Source organism: Bactrocera dorsalis, chromosome 1, assembly GCF_023373825.1.
Source record: "Bactrocera dorsalis isolate Fly_Bdor chromosome 1, ASM2337382v1, whole genome shotgun sequence".
Lineage (NCBI taxonomy): Eukaryota > Metazoa > Arthropoda > Insecta > Diptera > Tephritidae > Bactrocera > Bactrocera dorsalis.
Window position 1 is genome coordinate 87,496,645 of NC_064303.1, and position 16,681 is coordinate 87,513,325.

Below are 16,681 nucleotides of genomic sequence, written 5' to 3' on the forward strand. Positions count from 1 at the left end.
CTTTCAATCTCAGCAAAAAATTTTGAATAATTTGGATGTTTTGCCGCTTGCTCGTTTCGTGGTATTTGACGAATTTTATGTAAGTAATTGAAGAAGTTCGCATGATGAAGTACTTAGGTACTTGATTGAGTGCGCTGTTTCATACGCCAATAATGCCTTTCACAATTAAAGAAGTTTACTTAGAAAAACTGGTTTAAGATTAGTTAGTTTGTTTGACATGACGATGGAGCAGACGTTCCAATGAAAATGTTCCAATAGCAATACCGGACGGCTGATATGGAGCACGCATAAACTTCTTTGTAGAATATGGTCGAACAAAAGCATGCCCAACGATTGGAATTTAAGTACGCTCTGCCCAATCCACAAAAAAGGGGGACCGAACAATCTGCGCCAATTACCGTTGAATAAGCCTTCTCAACATCGCTTATAAGATTCTATCGAGCGTATTGTGTGGAAGATTAGAGCCCATCGTCAACAAACTGATTGGACCTTATCAGTGTGGCTTCAGGCCTGGGAAATCAACTACTGACCAGATATCACCATGCGCCAAATCTTGGAAAAGACCCGTGAAAAGAGGATCGACACAAGGCGACTCGCTATCGTGCGACTTCTTCAATATAAAGGGTGATTTTTTAAGAGCTTGATAACTTTTTTTTAAAAAAAAACGCATAAAATTTGCAAAATCTCATCGGTTCTTTATTTGAAACGTTAGATTGGTTCATGACATTTACTTTTTGAAGATAATTTCATTTAAATGTTGACCGCGGCTGCGTCTTAGGTGGTCCATTCGGAAAGTCCAATTTTGGGCAACTTTTTCGAGCATTTCGGCCGGAATAGCCCGAATTTCTTCGGAAATGTTGTCTTCCAAAGCTGGAATAGTTGCTGGCTTATTTCTGTAGACTTTAGACTTGACGTAGCCCCACAAAAAATAGTCTAAAGGCGTTAAATCGCATGATCTTGGTGGCCAACTTACGGGTCCATTTCTTGAGATGAATTGTTGTCCGAAGTTTTCCCTCAAAATGGCCATAGAATCGCGAGCTGTGTGGCATGTAGCGCCATCTTGTTGAAACCACATGTCAACCAAGTTCAGTTCTTCCATTTTTGGCAACAAAAAGTTTGTTAGCATCGAACGATAGCGATCGCCATTCACCGTAACGTTGCGTCCAACAGCATCTTTGAAAAAATACGGTCCAATGATTCCACCAGCGTACAAACCACACCAAACAGTGCATTTTTCGGGATGCATGGGCAGTTCTTGAACGGCTTCTGGTTGCTCTTCACCCCAAATGCGGCAATTTTGCTTATTTACGTAGCCATTCAACCAGAAATGAGCCTCATCGCTGAACAAAATTTGTCGATAAACACATTTCGAACCGAACACTGATTTTGGTAATAAAATTCAATGATTTGCAAGCGTTGCTCGTTAGTAAGTCTATTCATGATGAAATGTCAAAGCATACTGAGCATCTTTCTCTTTGACACCATGTCTGAAATCCCACGTGATCTGTCAAATACTAATGCATGAAAATCCTAACCTCAAAAAAATCACCCGTTACTTCTAGAGAAAATAATTCGGGCTGCAGATTTGAATAGAGAAAATACAATCCCCTAAAAGAAGGAGCAGCTGCCGGTGTACGCTAATGATATTAATATCATCGTCCTCAACAACCGCGCCGTTAGTTCTCCGTTCTCGAGAGTGAACAATGGCAAGACGAAATATTACCAACCGTCAAACAAACTGTCGTCGCACTCGCAACTTCGACCACCCTCACTGTTGGGTCAGAGCTTCGAAGTCGTAGATAAATTTCGTCTATCTTGGAACCAGCATTAAAACCAGACATTGTTTGCCAGCCTCGAAATCCAACGCAGAATGACTCATACCAACAAATGTTACTTCGGACTGAGCTCTGAGAGTATTCGACGTAGTACCTGCCAGGGGAAACAGAGGAAGAGGAAGACCTACACTCCGTTGGAAAGACCAGGATCTGGCTACACTTGGAGTCACCAATTGACGCCAAACAGCGAAAAGGAAGAACTTCTGGCGCGCTGTTCTAAATCGGCTATAACTGCATAAGTGGTGTCTACGGCAATAAAGAAGAAGATATTCGCCTGCTTTTTCTATTTTAGGGCGCGTGGCCTTATTTTGATATCTACCATACCATACCGTCCCAAAACACGGTACAACTGTAATAAAAAACAACTAAAATACACTAAAGCTTCCAAATTTTAGACCCCTAATATAACCAATAAGAAATTGCTGTTGGAAACGCTTTTTCAAGGACCAGAAATCCAGCAAACCAACAGATTATACATATATATAATATAGGGGCGGGGTTCGTCTACACAACCTAATTGAGAAAACGATATCTTCACATTCTCGAATTAAGTGCAACAGTGTCTAGGTCAGATTAAAGCGATTCGTGCAAGTAATTCTGTTGACAATGAATTCCATAATTTAGCTCACAACAATGGCGGCAATTTAAGAACCAGCTCCGAGATCATGCGATTGGTACAGGTACTCGCACCGCCACAAAGATTTTAAACCACAAGAATTAAATAATTAAAGAATAAATATATCCACACAAAGGCTTATAAAAATAAAAAAATAAAAAAATTAAAAAAACAGATGATAAAAGAAGATATGTGTTTACGAAAATAGAATTCCACCGAACAAAGAGACGACAGTCTGCCACACAACAAATAAATCGGTTAAGAAATTCAAAAGACGCACGAAGAAGGAAGCGGGTTCACAATTGAATTTAGAAATGGGGGTAACGTGGAGGCCGGCCGGCTGCGCGCTACGTGTGCCATGCGAATAAGAGTACGAGTGTTCGTTAAAGCGACAATCTTCGTACTTAGCATGCATATTAATATTAATTTCAATTAATTGGACATTACAAGTCTTTCAATGAATTCATATTTTTATTTGTATAGAAATAAAGATTGCACACAAAGCGACGGACAAGCAGTTCGGTTTCAATTTGCCGCCATCGCCTGCCTTCAGGCAAACAATACACGAACTTATTGAGTGTATATGAGTTTATGGGTATGTGTTGGGTCTATATGGGGGCGTTGAAATTGAATTAAATTCAGTTACAACACAGGTTTGGAATTCATTAAGCTACGTGAATACAGTGCAGAGCTTTTAGGTTGTTTTCGCTTCGAGTTTGTTGTTTTCATTATTGATGTATTGTATGTAGCTAAAGTTGTCTGGTACCATTAGATTGAAGTGGTGAATGATATCCAATGGCATAAAATACAAAGATAGAGCGAGGAATCGTGGAGAAAATGTAAAAAATATTGGTGTTAGAGGACAGAGAGATAAGATATGTAAAAAACAAACCCTCAGCATTCTCCAAAATTAGAAAAAATGTTTTGATCCCGTCGATTGCTATCGCAGGAGTCCATTTGAAAACAATGTGAAGATAAAGGGTCCCCAAAAAATACCTTCACATTTCAATTGGCCGTCTACAAAATGGCTGAATGTGCTATGTACTGATGATAGCGATTTTCCTTTTTTTTTCAAGGAACAAGTGCCAGAAAAAATGTTCACCCACTGCCTAAGACAAAATTTATCACTCCAGGTATACTACCATAACTTTAAAGCATAGTGGTCTGAGCATTATGGTGGTGGTCCTATAAACTTTATATATAGCATCATAGACCTAACGGTGCATATAAATCTACTGAACGATGTTCTATATATTCCAGTTGGAAAATGCTTTAAAAAATTATATTTGAGTAGGATAACGATCCAAAACATACGACCAAATTAGCTAAGGAGTGGTTTGCAACAGAAAAAATCGACGTAATATCCTGGTCAGCACAAACTGTGGATCTGAATTCAATCATAAAATTTTGGGGAAATATTAAAAAACTCATAGCAAAAGCAAATCTGTCAATAAGAACATAACTTTGGCCAATGGTCGAGGAGGGATGGGCACAGAACGCAATTAAATGTTTAAAGTATCTAATAGACTCTATATAAAGTCGGTGTAGGCATGTATTAAAAAACAAAGATTTTAAATATTAGTCAATCGAAAACATTTAGTACAGGGTGGCGCACGATTTGCGCTACAAAAACAAACCGTAATAACTGTCTGCGGGAATAATCGACTTAATTTTCTTTTTTGTTTGGCAGGTTATTTTTCAATTTTTTATGTTTGGGATATCGAAAAGAGGACTTTGATAGTGCTGTGGCAGCATGCTTGCACTCCGTCATTTCCGCCCAAAGGGAATTCAGACAGGTTCATTATTAGGTTGGTAAATATGGAATCTGGAAGTATCGCATGGAGACCGTACCATCGAGATCCGTATGTTCTGTTCAAGAAACAATCCCGTGTGTTGCATGATCAATTCTGCCAAATCCCAGAGTTTCGACTCGCAACTTATTGGCACAACTTGTAGTTAGCAGGCGATCATTACAACGGATAATTCATGATAACTTAAGCCTGGTTCCGTACAAAGTTCAAGTAACAAGCCGGTTAAACCCTCTAGATTTTTGAAATGACCAAAGAAGACAATAACTTCATAAATTGCCTGTTTATGTCTGATGAGGTAATGTAAACAAGCAAAATTGTAGTATATGGAGTAAATCAAATCCAGCAATAATCCACGAGACGGAGCGTCACCAGCACGAGTCACTGTATGGGGCGCAGTTTCATCAAGCTGTTTTGTCGGACCATACATATTTCTTTAAAGAAAACGGTGTAACAGTAACTGCCAATGGGAATAGTTATTTAAAGATATTGTATGAGTTTTTTTACACAGAACCACGGCGAAAACGTATCCTTTCAATATCTTGGTCCTCAAGATCACCTAACATAACACCACCAGACTTTTTTATGGAGTTATGTCAAGCAAGAGGTGTACAAAACAAAATCCATAAATCTGACTGAATTGAAACAGTCCATTAAATCGATAAACGAGGCAATCCCGACTTCAACCCTTCATTGGCATTGAACAATTTTCTGATTAGGTGTGATATATACGGTATATTTTATAAAGATTCTCACGTTGCCTCATGGGTGTTATAAAATCCATGGCAAACTTAATAATCCCTGTTCAAACTATAATAATAGAGGCATAAGGCCAACATGCTTCCACAGAAAACATCACTTACAAAATATTACGACAAACATTTTTGTTGCCCAAATCATTCAAGAAATGACCATCTCCGACACACCAAGTTTGTGGAATAACTGATAAGTCTTCTGTGGCTTGCGAGTTGACAGGAAAAAATTCACAAAATTGAACTTGAAGAATACTTTTCATAATACGCATTCGCCAATATCCATTTTAATATTATAACAGAACACATTTGAATATTAATATTATGCGGCTTTTATACATTTATGGAGATATAAATCAATGAAAGCAAGCCCCTCATTTAAAAGTCACCTTACATTTTTTATAATCTTTTACCCTCCAAACTTTATTAAGATCTATTTATAACTGTGAGTTTTAAAATGTGAGGCGAACCCACTTGACAACGCAAATATCAGACAAGCCCTCGGATATTTAACGGTTACGAAAAATTAACGCTAAATTAGGAGCAGATAAGTGTATGGAAACTGATTGTTTCTTATATATATAGTGCTATATATACTTATATACATATTTACAGCCATATTTTTTGTACTTAAGCTCTTCAAACAAATAAACCCAAATATATCTATCCATATGTATACATATATACATACATTTATTAAAGTTAGACAGAGTTAGGGTTGTAAGACAGGTTAGTCTCCTCGCGGCGCATTCCGGGTAACGCCAAATGACGCACAGCATTCACGGCCTTCTACAATTATTACGGAAAATTGGTCCCTGAGCAACACGGAATATGCTTAGGATGACATATTTGGATTTGTTTAAATTCTGGGCTGGTAGCCGAGGTATTCTGACGCCTTAGTATGTATGTATGTAGGGGTAATATTCTGCAGAAATGGCTGGTGGGGAGGAAAGTTAATGTCAAGACTTCCTCTATTCAGTTAAGCCTCAGAGTACTTTCCTCTCCGGTCCTCATGAAGTTAATGTATTAGGTGCTGGTTGAGAAGACTCCCTTTGCGTTGATCGGTTGAGACAATGCTGACATTGTCTTAATTCAAAAACTGCGGCTGAGTAGAAAAGTAATCTCTGGGTTAAAGACAAAAAGCGATAGGATTTTGGCGATCAATGACACTAGAAGTTAGAATCAAAACTGGTTTGGTGATCAGAAATGAACTTAATGTTTTTGTACTACAATATTTCAACAAGGGCGACGTCATTACCGCCAAACTAGACGGCGGCGTAGGAAAACTCGTATTTTGACTTCAAGGTGGAACAAAATCCACCTTTTAGACGGACGGATCGATGCTTAAGTGGAAGGTTGGAGAGGATGTTTTGTACAGGGAGCTCTCAATAAGCTTTTGCCTCAGATCAGACCACTGTAGTATCTTTTATAGCGGCACCATTAGAGGTGTCCTTATTGAACACTGTATCATAGGCACTCACGCGGTGTGGCTAAAGATTTTTGGAGGACGCAATTTATCAAGGCTGTAGAGATTAAAATGACATCTAAGCAATTTCTCCGCCACCGTCCAACTATCGCAAAACTAAGTTTGAAGCATCTTGATTGCCATACTTTCCATGAATCTGACAAATTAGCTGACTGAATATATTTAAGACAGACTCTTAGCGTTTTTCGATAGCCATTGTTTTTTGAACTCGTGCCGATTTCAAAGCAATTCTTAAGGGGGTATTCTAGTCTAGAAATGCTATTTAACGGCATTTTTTAAAGTCCAATAAAAAAAAACTAAGAACATTTTTACCATCCAATTTTTTATAAAAAAAAAATGTGATAATTTGATTAATTTTCAGTAAATGGCGACTTGCCATTTGAGTTTTGAAAAATCTTTTTAGGGAGTTTTTTTTGAATATCAAAACTATCGAAATATGAAAAAAAAAATTTCGATTTTTTCAAATTTCTAGACTAGAATACCCCCTTAATATTTCTCGATTTTTTTGTTTAACTATCATTAGGACGGAGAAAAAGTAATTAATAAAACAAATCAATATAAAAAATATTCAAAAATTAAATAAACTTATAATTTATACAAAACTCATTTATATACATTCCCGTCCATTCAATCAGGCCAGGGGCACGACTTTTCTCCATTAAGCCACACTATTGAGTCTGCATTGTTTGGCAACAATATTGACACCGTTATGTATTCTGATAAACATTTCAATACATTACTAGTATTGACATTTCGAACACTTCAAAGCACAGCAGGAAGTGCAGCAGCAGAAACATGGCGAACAAAGAAAAATCGGCGCTAGTGGTCATCTAGACGTATGAGCAACTCGGCGTTTGCATTTCATATTTCCGCAAGCCGAAGTGATTTGAGGAATTCGAAACGCTCCATTTTTCTAGTAAATTTCAGCACACATAGAAAACGTTCGTATGCAGACATACTAACAAAGCGGGGAACAAAATAAATACATACATACATACATATGTAACCGCTTGTCATTTGATTGCATAGACAAGTCATGTTCATGGCGAATCGCTTGCTCCGGCGTGCCATTATCTTGCCGGCGAACGTGATTGGAGTGTTTTACTAGTTTTTGTTTTTGCTATTATTGCTATTTACAGTTAGTCATTGCGACTATAATTACATTACGCTTATATTGCTCATAGTTTTGTGCTGATTTCTTGGCGCTTCGTTTTATTTGCTTGTTCTCTGCATTTGCGCAAACTAATGCTTGAGTTTTGGAGATATCGCGCTGAAATTTTGCACACATCTATTTCGCCTCAAGAAGCTGCTTATTTGTCTGATTCGTCGATATCGGGTCAATATAGCATATAGCTGCCGTACAAACTGAACGATCAAAATCAAATGCTTGTATGGAAAACTTTTTTATTTGGCGAGATAACTTCATGAAATTCGACATGGGTTATTGGCCAAAGCAACGGTACATTTACCGAAGATATCGTTCAGTTCGAACTATTATAGCATATAGCTGTCATACAAACTGAACGATCAAAATAAAGTTCTTGTTTGGAAAACTTTTTTATTTCACGAGATATATTCACGAAATTCGGCACGTGTTATTATTTGAAGCAACGATATAATCTCCGAAGAAATTTTTCAGATCGAACCACTATAACATATAGCTGCCATACAAATTGTCCGATCAAAATCAAGATTTTTATTTTTTTATACTCCTTAATGCTATAAAAATGCAATCGTGAAGTGTATTATAGCTGCGGTGCAACCCTATTCAACGTTTTTTCTTCTTTTTATTTCATTATTTGTTATTGTTCCGTGGCTTTGCACTGCACGCCATTGCATTTAACAGTCTTCGATTACTTGACTTTGATTTGTAGTTACTTATGTACATACAAACATACATATGTGTATGTGTGGAAACCGAGTGCAAACTTTTCATTTCTTTACTTGTTTCCAAAACGTTTTTTTTTTACTTTGAAGTATTGTTTTTGCACACAGGGTTAAGAAAGTGGCAATTATTGCCTTAGATACTTTGTAACTCCACAGACGGGCGAGTTTGTTTGTCTTGCTATCAACGCGGTAATGCTGTTTGCGAAAGTGATAAATTTGCGCACTTATCAACCTTAATAACACATAGTAAATAATTAAACAATTGCCCGCCAAGAAATAAGTTACTTTAACTTACAAGCATTATTGTTGCTTTCAGTTACAACCAACTTATACAAAACGAAAGTAATAACTTAGTCACGTGCTCTCTGCCATGTAACTACATATGTATTGGTGCCTACATATGCATGTGTGTGTGTGAGCTTTTGTGCATGCATAGCTGCGATGAATGTTCGATTAGTGATGGCTTTGACTGGCATTATTGTCGCCGTCTCTAGCATTACAAAGCAACTGCTCGCCGGCGCACACATGTGTACATACACGTCCATAGCTACTCAGATAGAAATTGACGTGACGCCAAAGCGGATAAGTGAGTACAAACAAAATCGCTTTGTGCCTGCACTCGTACTATTTACAGAAAGCTACGGAACAAAGCTTAACGCTTTCAGATACAAATTACAAATACTTATTTCTGTCTGGACGTTCATTAACCTTTTGTTCGATCACCAGTCGTCAAAGTTTCGCCATCGCCGAGTTCATTAACACATTAAATTACCGTAATTCATCGCATCGATGAAAACTTATTATACAAAAGTAATTCAAGGGCTTGCAGATAAATGAATAAAGACTTCCGAATAGACGCGTTGGAAAAAGTGCAGTTAAAGGCATTGTCAACATCATAAATTTTAGCGAGCAACGCAAAACTCTCGTCTCTGTCCTTGTCCCGTCCATCGCATTTCTTGGACGGTGGTGATATCAGCCTTTATTTTCACGAGGACATCAACCAGCTGGGCAGCGGCACCTTCCCAATTAAGGGACCGGACATTCCAGGTGCATACCCTCAATTCGTGGTCCTTATTTCGTTTTCCATGGTCGTCATCAAAAGGGGGTCTCTCATCCGATGCTGGTTGTTACTATTCGCTGGGGTTGTTTTTTTACGTGGCGGGTCCCAAACCCAGCGCACAACCCTATGTAGGGGATATTTCGCCTTCTCACTTTAGCTCGCCTTCAAACGGATGTTCTTAGGCTACCCAGAGGATACTTGGTCAAAGACCGGAAGTCGTGAGCTGCTTGAGTCATATGTAAAAGAATCGTTTCTGGCCACTTCCAAGTGTATGGCGATCATAGAACTTTCCTCACTTGCGTGAACTTCTACACTTGACTCCATCCACGGCAGCGAAGAACTGATAGGGGGCATGCATCAGCTTCTTTGTAAAATATGGTCGGACGAAAGCATGCCCAACGATTGGAATTTAAGTGTGCTATGCCCAATCCATAAAAAAGGAGACCCCACAATCTGCGCCAACTACCGTGGGATTAGCTTCCTTAATATCGCATATAAGGTTCTATCGAGCGTATTGTGTGAAAGATTAAAGCCCACCGTTAACAAACTGATTCGACCTTATCAGTGTGGCTTTAGACCTGGTAAATCAACAACTGACCAGATATTCACCATGCGCCAAATCTTGGAAAAGACCCGTGAAAGGCGAATCGACACACATCACCTCTTCGTCGATTTCAAAACTGTCTGAATTTGGTATCCCCGCAAAACTAATACGGCTGTGTAAAATGACGTTGAGCAACACGAAAAGCTCCGTCAGGATCGAGAAGGACCTCTCCGAGCCGTTGGAAAGACCAGGTGGAGAAGGACCTGGCTACACTTGGAATCAACAAAACACTGAAAGGAAGGACGACTGGCGCTTTGTCGTACACTCGACTATGATCACGTAAGCTGTGCCTACGCCAATATAGAAAAAGAAGTCAATAAAGATACGAAACCCTCTTACGGACAACGAAGGTTTCTGAAAAAATCGATTACAGCAACATTTTCGTCATGAGACAAAATGTTTTTCACATAAACTCAAAGATTTATTATATCCAAATAGCATCATAATCGTTAGTGTAAACAATTATTATTCACCGCTAATTGACCTTAATCATATAAAATTATTCAGCGCGAATTCCCACCTTTTCAACGTCGAATTTTAATTGAAAATAAATTTTGTAGTGTTCTTGGAAAAAATTTCCTTTTAAATGAATAGCAGTACAGTGATGGCCCTTTATATAGAAACACTATGCGTTATATCCATTATCTAAGGACTGCAAGCCCATCAGCTTCTCCTCCTTCTTACTTAAAACTCTGAAGAAACTGATGGACTGGTACATAAGGAGGCGCATTCCGAGGGTTCATTTCTCTGTAGCGCAACATGCTTATTGTAATTGCAATACTGTCTTGTTATGGCTTGAGTAAGTCTGCTTTGGTATTAAGGTAGCTTTTAATAACGTCCGGTCGAAAGCAATCGAAACTGCTCTGGTCGGTTTTGGGGTTGAGTCATACCTCTAACACCTCTTCTTCAGTCGTCTGTGCGACAGAGTGATTGAAACGGAACGGAGCGACGCACGTGTTCGACGAAATGTGAGTAGGGCAACCCCGCAATGTGGAGTTCTCTCTCCTCTTCTATGGATCCTGGTCGTTAACGACCTTAAAGATCATGGCTGCCGGGTGATTGCCTATGCAAACGATGTAGCGCTTATGGCCAAGGAAAGTTCCTGAGTCCCGTATACGAATTGCCGTAGGGGTATTTCAGCGTGGTAACAAATTGGGCTGTCGGAAGTGATCTCGTCATCAACTCAAATAAAAAGAATAAAAAAGTAAATGATGGGGTTATTTACTATAAGATACAAGATCCCAATAGCACCACTGCCGCCAATGGGAGACATCGGTCTGCAACCGACGCATACAGTGAAATATCTTGGGCTCATCTAAGATGGGAAGCTTTAATGGAAGCTAAATATCGAAGAGAGAGCGAAAAAGGCATCGATTGCCTTGTACTGTTGTAGAGGAGCAATTAGCAAAAGGTGTGGTCTCTCACCGCCTAAGAGGCTAAATATATATATTCTTGATCTGGAGATCCCCTATCCTGAAGATCCTCGATCCGACCATACCCATTAATTAATATTGAACGTTTTTACACAATTTTTTATTTACAATCTTTAGATTTTCTCAGATCTAGTTGGTGTCGAAGCTTCAACAACACTTCGAGCGTGGAAAATACAAAATCGTTACAAAAACAAAACAACGTATTACATAATAATCACACATTGAATAAAACAAAACAAATGCAAATACAATACAACAACAAAATATTGGAGGAATCTCGTGCAATCAACCGGCTCGCAAACAAACCAAAATTATCAATGGAAGATTGTGCAATCAAATCGCATATGTGGATTATAAACTTAGTCTGGTATATATGCAAGTACTAGATATGAGTGCCTTTGTACCAAACTACGCCCATGTGACTTCGTTAAATAACCAAAACATACGAAAGCCAGTAAATGCAAGGCGTGCCGATTGAAGGGCGGTGAATACAGCGAAATATTGGAGAGGAAAGAATGGAGAGAGAGGAGCAAAAGAAATGTAAGTTGTTGGTTACACTAAATTACACTGGCCTGCAACTAAAAAATACTTCGAAAAATAACGAAAAAAAAATTAGAACCGTAAATATGCCTATTGGCCATTCTTTATAAAAATCACATTTAATTTTTCAATATAATTTTTTTTCGAAATTTTACCACCTAAATGTTATGTTGCAAGTATTTTACGAACAGTTTTGGAACTTGTAACTATAGAATTACCATTTTTTACTGTAAAACTTTGGTCCTGATGTTTTTTTCATATTTTTATTTTATTTTTTAATATAATTAGTTAAAAATATAGTTTTTTGATTCAATGGACTTTAAATTGAAAATCAATGTGCTGTACTTATTTGCATGTGAAATTTCTTGCTTAGGGCACAAAATATGATAAAAACATTAAGAACAGATTTGATTTTGCAGACCAGTGTTATCAAAACAATAAAACACAACAACACTCAAACGTTCCAACGTTCAAAGGCAGTTGAAATGCAAAATAAATCAGTGTGTGAGAAATTCGACAAATGAAATTTATGTTACTTGCAACCTTGTTGCTTTAAGCCATAAGCAAACGTATGTATGTATGCAGCTGATGTGCAAAATGTTAATACCTACGAACAACTAATCTATTGATAAGATAAAACAAATATGAACTGTTTAAATTTGGTGAAAAAACGCTCAAGTGCATATCTACGTAAGAAAATATACAAAAAATGAAGGAAAAAATAATACACGAATACAAAAAGTTCCTTACAAGAACTTGATTCCGATCTTTCTGTTTGTATGGCAACTATGTGCTATAGCGATCCCATCTAGAAATTTGTTTTCATATATTTTGACTTTGTCATAGGCAGTAATCCATGCCAGGTTTCGTGAAGAGATCTCGTCAAAAACAAGTTCTTTATACAAGTACATGATTTTGATCGTTCAGTTTGTATGACGGGACCGTTGTTGTTGTTGTAGCGGCAGAAAACAGAAAACAGCCTAGTTGACAGTCCTTGGCCGGATAAAAATCTGGGTTCGTTCCGGTTACTTAGACACGACGGTCGTAAGAACGACTTAGACCCAAATGTCGTGAGAACGATAACGCCTGTTGTTGTTGTTGTCTTAACGATTTCTACAACAACAAAGATAACGCCTGTAATTTACAGTGGTCCGATCTAGAGCAACTCCGACATGTGAGCAGCCTCTTGCGGAGAAGAGGACGAAAGCAATAGTTCAGTTGGATATCTCAAAAACCAAGGAACTACAGTTCGTACATACAGAGAAACGGACAGTCGGACATGGCTAAATCGGCTCAGTTTCGTATGCTGATATATATTTTGTAGTTTCACCAAGTTTTTCTTTTTCCTTACAAAATTAACATACCCCGTTCAGGGTATAAAAAAGCTGAAGTATGTACGAAAGCAAACATATGAAAATATACGTACATACATAAGTATTTGCACCCGGTGATAAAATATAACAATAAGAAAGTTATAAAATATCATTAAAAAAAGAAATAAAAAAGTGAATTACATTCTTCTTCTTTCTTTATTGGCGTAGACACGGCTGACGCGGTTATAGCCGAAAGGACACATCAGGCAACAACAAGTGGGACCTATGCATACTTTATTATGTCTCTATTGAGAGGTTGAGTAAAGAGCGCGACAATTACATGAATTAAGTAGCTTTTGCAATCACTTTTTTAATGCCAATAATTTAAAGTTTTTCTATTAAAATTATGTAAAATATATAACTTCCGCATCAACAAATCAATGCTCGTGACTGCGATAAATGAGCCGACATAATCTTACTTAAAAAGTGTTTTCGATGAAAAATAAGTGCTGTAACACATTTTTGTGATAACGTGACCTCGGAAAAGTTAACACAGTAACTCTTATCGACACTGCGCTTACTAATTTCACTAAAATTTTCGCTGGATGTGTAACGCGGTATTCAGCGAGAAATGGAATGTTGGTATTTTAGCGGTAGCGGTTTTCTAAAGCCGCATTGTGTTATAAATTTCAAATTGGTTGTAATCGAAGTTATATAATGTTAGGATCAGGAAAAGTGCTGTTTCGACGGCGTCGAATCATAATGAGAAGAGTGTTAGGGGAGTCTAAAAAATTCATAAAAGTAGCTATTTACTGAAAGAGATATTTTAATAATAACAATTAATACAATGAGCTTACCTTCAGTGTATACAGTTGATCATTCCTTTAATAGAATTTATTTTTGTATGTTTAGTTTGCCGCTTGAAGAGCTCTTCGTATAAAATACTTCAATTCTTTATTTTAAGCAGTTCCACAAGCTTTCGTCATTAATTTATTATTCTTCCTTGCTAATTATTTGTGTTTACTGTTATGTTGTTTATTCACTTTTTTTTACTTTTGCGCTTTATTTATATTTTCTTTACGCTTTTATACTCTCAGCACTCAGGTATTGTATTTTTTATATAACCTTATGGTTGTTTATAACACCTAAAAATAATCCACATTCATTTTCATTATATATATGTACAATTAATCAGGACGTCGACGCGACTTTTATACATATATTGCCGAAAATGTGTTAAATAGGTCCATGAATTACCTCAGCTCTCATTTGCTGAACAAGGTAGGTATATTAAGGTTGCTACGAACTTTGTAACACCCAGAAATTAAAGTCGCAGACCCTATTAACATTCACATATGATCAGTGTTACGCGCCGAGTCTATTCAGTCATGTTCATTGGTCAGGTTCGTCTGTCTCTCCGTACATATGCGACCTAGTCCCGCAATTTTTGAGATATTGGTGTGAAACCCACCACGTCTTTTTCTAAATCTAAGTCTAAAAAAAATTACACAGAACGAACCGATCACACAAGCCGACCGATCAAAATTTTCCCTGGTTCCAAGGTATTTTCTTGTTTTTTATGTTTTATTAGATTTTGGTGATAAGAATCAAAAAGTGTTATAGCAGCCCATTAAAAAGTGTTTCTTTTTTATTTCATTTAGCGTAAACCTATAAAACAACACTATTATTCACGTGAGCACAAAAGGTTACAACTCCATACGGACTAACATCATTTTGACAATTTGCCACTATTATATAAAGCCACTTTAAATGATTAAGCCTTGGGTTAATAATTAAAATATGAGCCGGCTTATGATTGTGTTTCATTTATCCCTAATTGTTATAAAAGCCATTATAACTTTTATAACAAGTAAAATTGACCAAAACTTCTACTCCTCTCTAGGTGTGTATGTTAGCATAGAAATTCGCTATTTACACAGCTGTTACATTCCAGCAGCGTGTGGTTGCGCAGCACTACCTTGCGCAATAGCGTCGACTCATCAGCTGAGGCTTCGACTGAAACACACCACCTTCATTCCAATTAGCAGACGATTAATGCAAAAACAACATCATCTTGTCCAACTTCGTGTTTTCACCCCCGCCCCCTACTCTTAACACACTTCTCTATGTATAGTATCCTGATATGTTCTGTGCATATATGTATAATAGCAACGAACATAAAGAACATAATGTAAATGCACTTGCGCTTCTAGAGGTTAATCCAATTCACATCATTAATTGTTGTTTTTGTACACAGTCGAATTGCACTTATAACGGCAATGCTTACTTGTTTCAGCTTCTCTCCCACTTTATAAATGCCGAAGTGATTTGAACTGAACTGAACCGTATTGTATTTAGGTGCCCCAATTTTTTTCTTTTTGATCACACACGAAAAATCGATTTTCTTCACTATTGTACTTTAATATAATTAAAATGTGTTGCCCGTGATTACTTGCAATGTAATGTGCATTTAGACGAAAGCAATTTCCAGATTTTCGTAAACGAAATGTCTACCACAAATTTTTCTTTGTAATATCTACGATCACTACTTTTTAGGTAAAATTTTACATTAGAATTTTTTAATACACTATTCAATGCGATTGAATTATATTTGAATGCCTACATCGATTAAATGTCACGTTCGACGGCGAAATTCCACTTGCAAAAATTTTGTTGCTCACTCAAACAGGGAAAATAAGATACTGATGGGAAATTGTTGTAAGCGGGCAATTGTCGATATCCGATAAAAAATTAAGCTATCGTTTTGACTACTTCTCTTTTGTTTTCGATTTCGTTGTTACGGTTGCACAGGGTTGTATAGCGGGCTTGTTAAATAGATTTAAAACTTAGTTTTGAGGGAAACATAAAAATTAAAATTCATAATTCTGTTATGTTCTGTTACAGAATGTTTTGGGTATTTGGATAGACACAAACCACATATAACCGAATGCAAAGCAATACCATTCTTTATCTAGTAGGTTTCGCATCTATTTGGCAGCATAAAATTTATTTTCAAAATTTTTTGAATAGAAAAACTTAAAACTGAGCATCACTGAACGGTTTTGTTTTGTGCGAAATTGAAAGAAACAAGATTGCCATTCAAGACACCTAACAGTTAATTTATCGGTTAATAACCCAACAGTATTACTAGACATCTCAGAAACTCGTGTGTATGAGTAAAAGTTGTTTTTAATTCTTGAAATGAACTCAGTTTATAGTTCATTGTTAACAAGTTTTAGTAAAATTTGATGGCAAATGTTTCAGGAAAATAGTTGATATGTTGTTTTTAAAACATCCTTAATTAACCAATATATTTATTTCCATGTAATCCCCTGTTATGATGACTT

General features: G+C 37.1%; 2 protein-coding genes across 6 annotated transcripts in view; one reads left to right on the forward strand and one right to left on the reverse strand.

The window, feature by feature from the left end:
• Positions 1–16,069, reverse strand: part of LOC105229173 (GTPase-activating protein skywalker) — a 165,466-nt gene extending 149,397 nt beyond the window's left edge. For 2 of the 5 annotated variants that reach the window (XM_049446540.1, XM_049446536.1), the window contains exons 1-2: positions 15,622–16,034; positions 14,192–14,479 (exon numbers count right to left, since the gene is read on the reverse strand). The gene's annotated coding sequence lies outside the window, so the exon portion shown is untranslated. Of the gene's footprint in view, positions 1–14,191; positions 14,480–15,621 lie in introns of all 5 variants that reach the window. The other 3 variants (XM_049446538.1, XM_049446537.1, XM_049446543.1) reach the window with 3 other exon arrangements.
• The window catches only part of LOC125775787 (uncharacterized), a 327,611-nt gene that overhangs the window by 170,321 nt on the left and 140,609 nt on the right, over positions 1–16,681 (forward strand). The window lies entirely within an intron of this gene.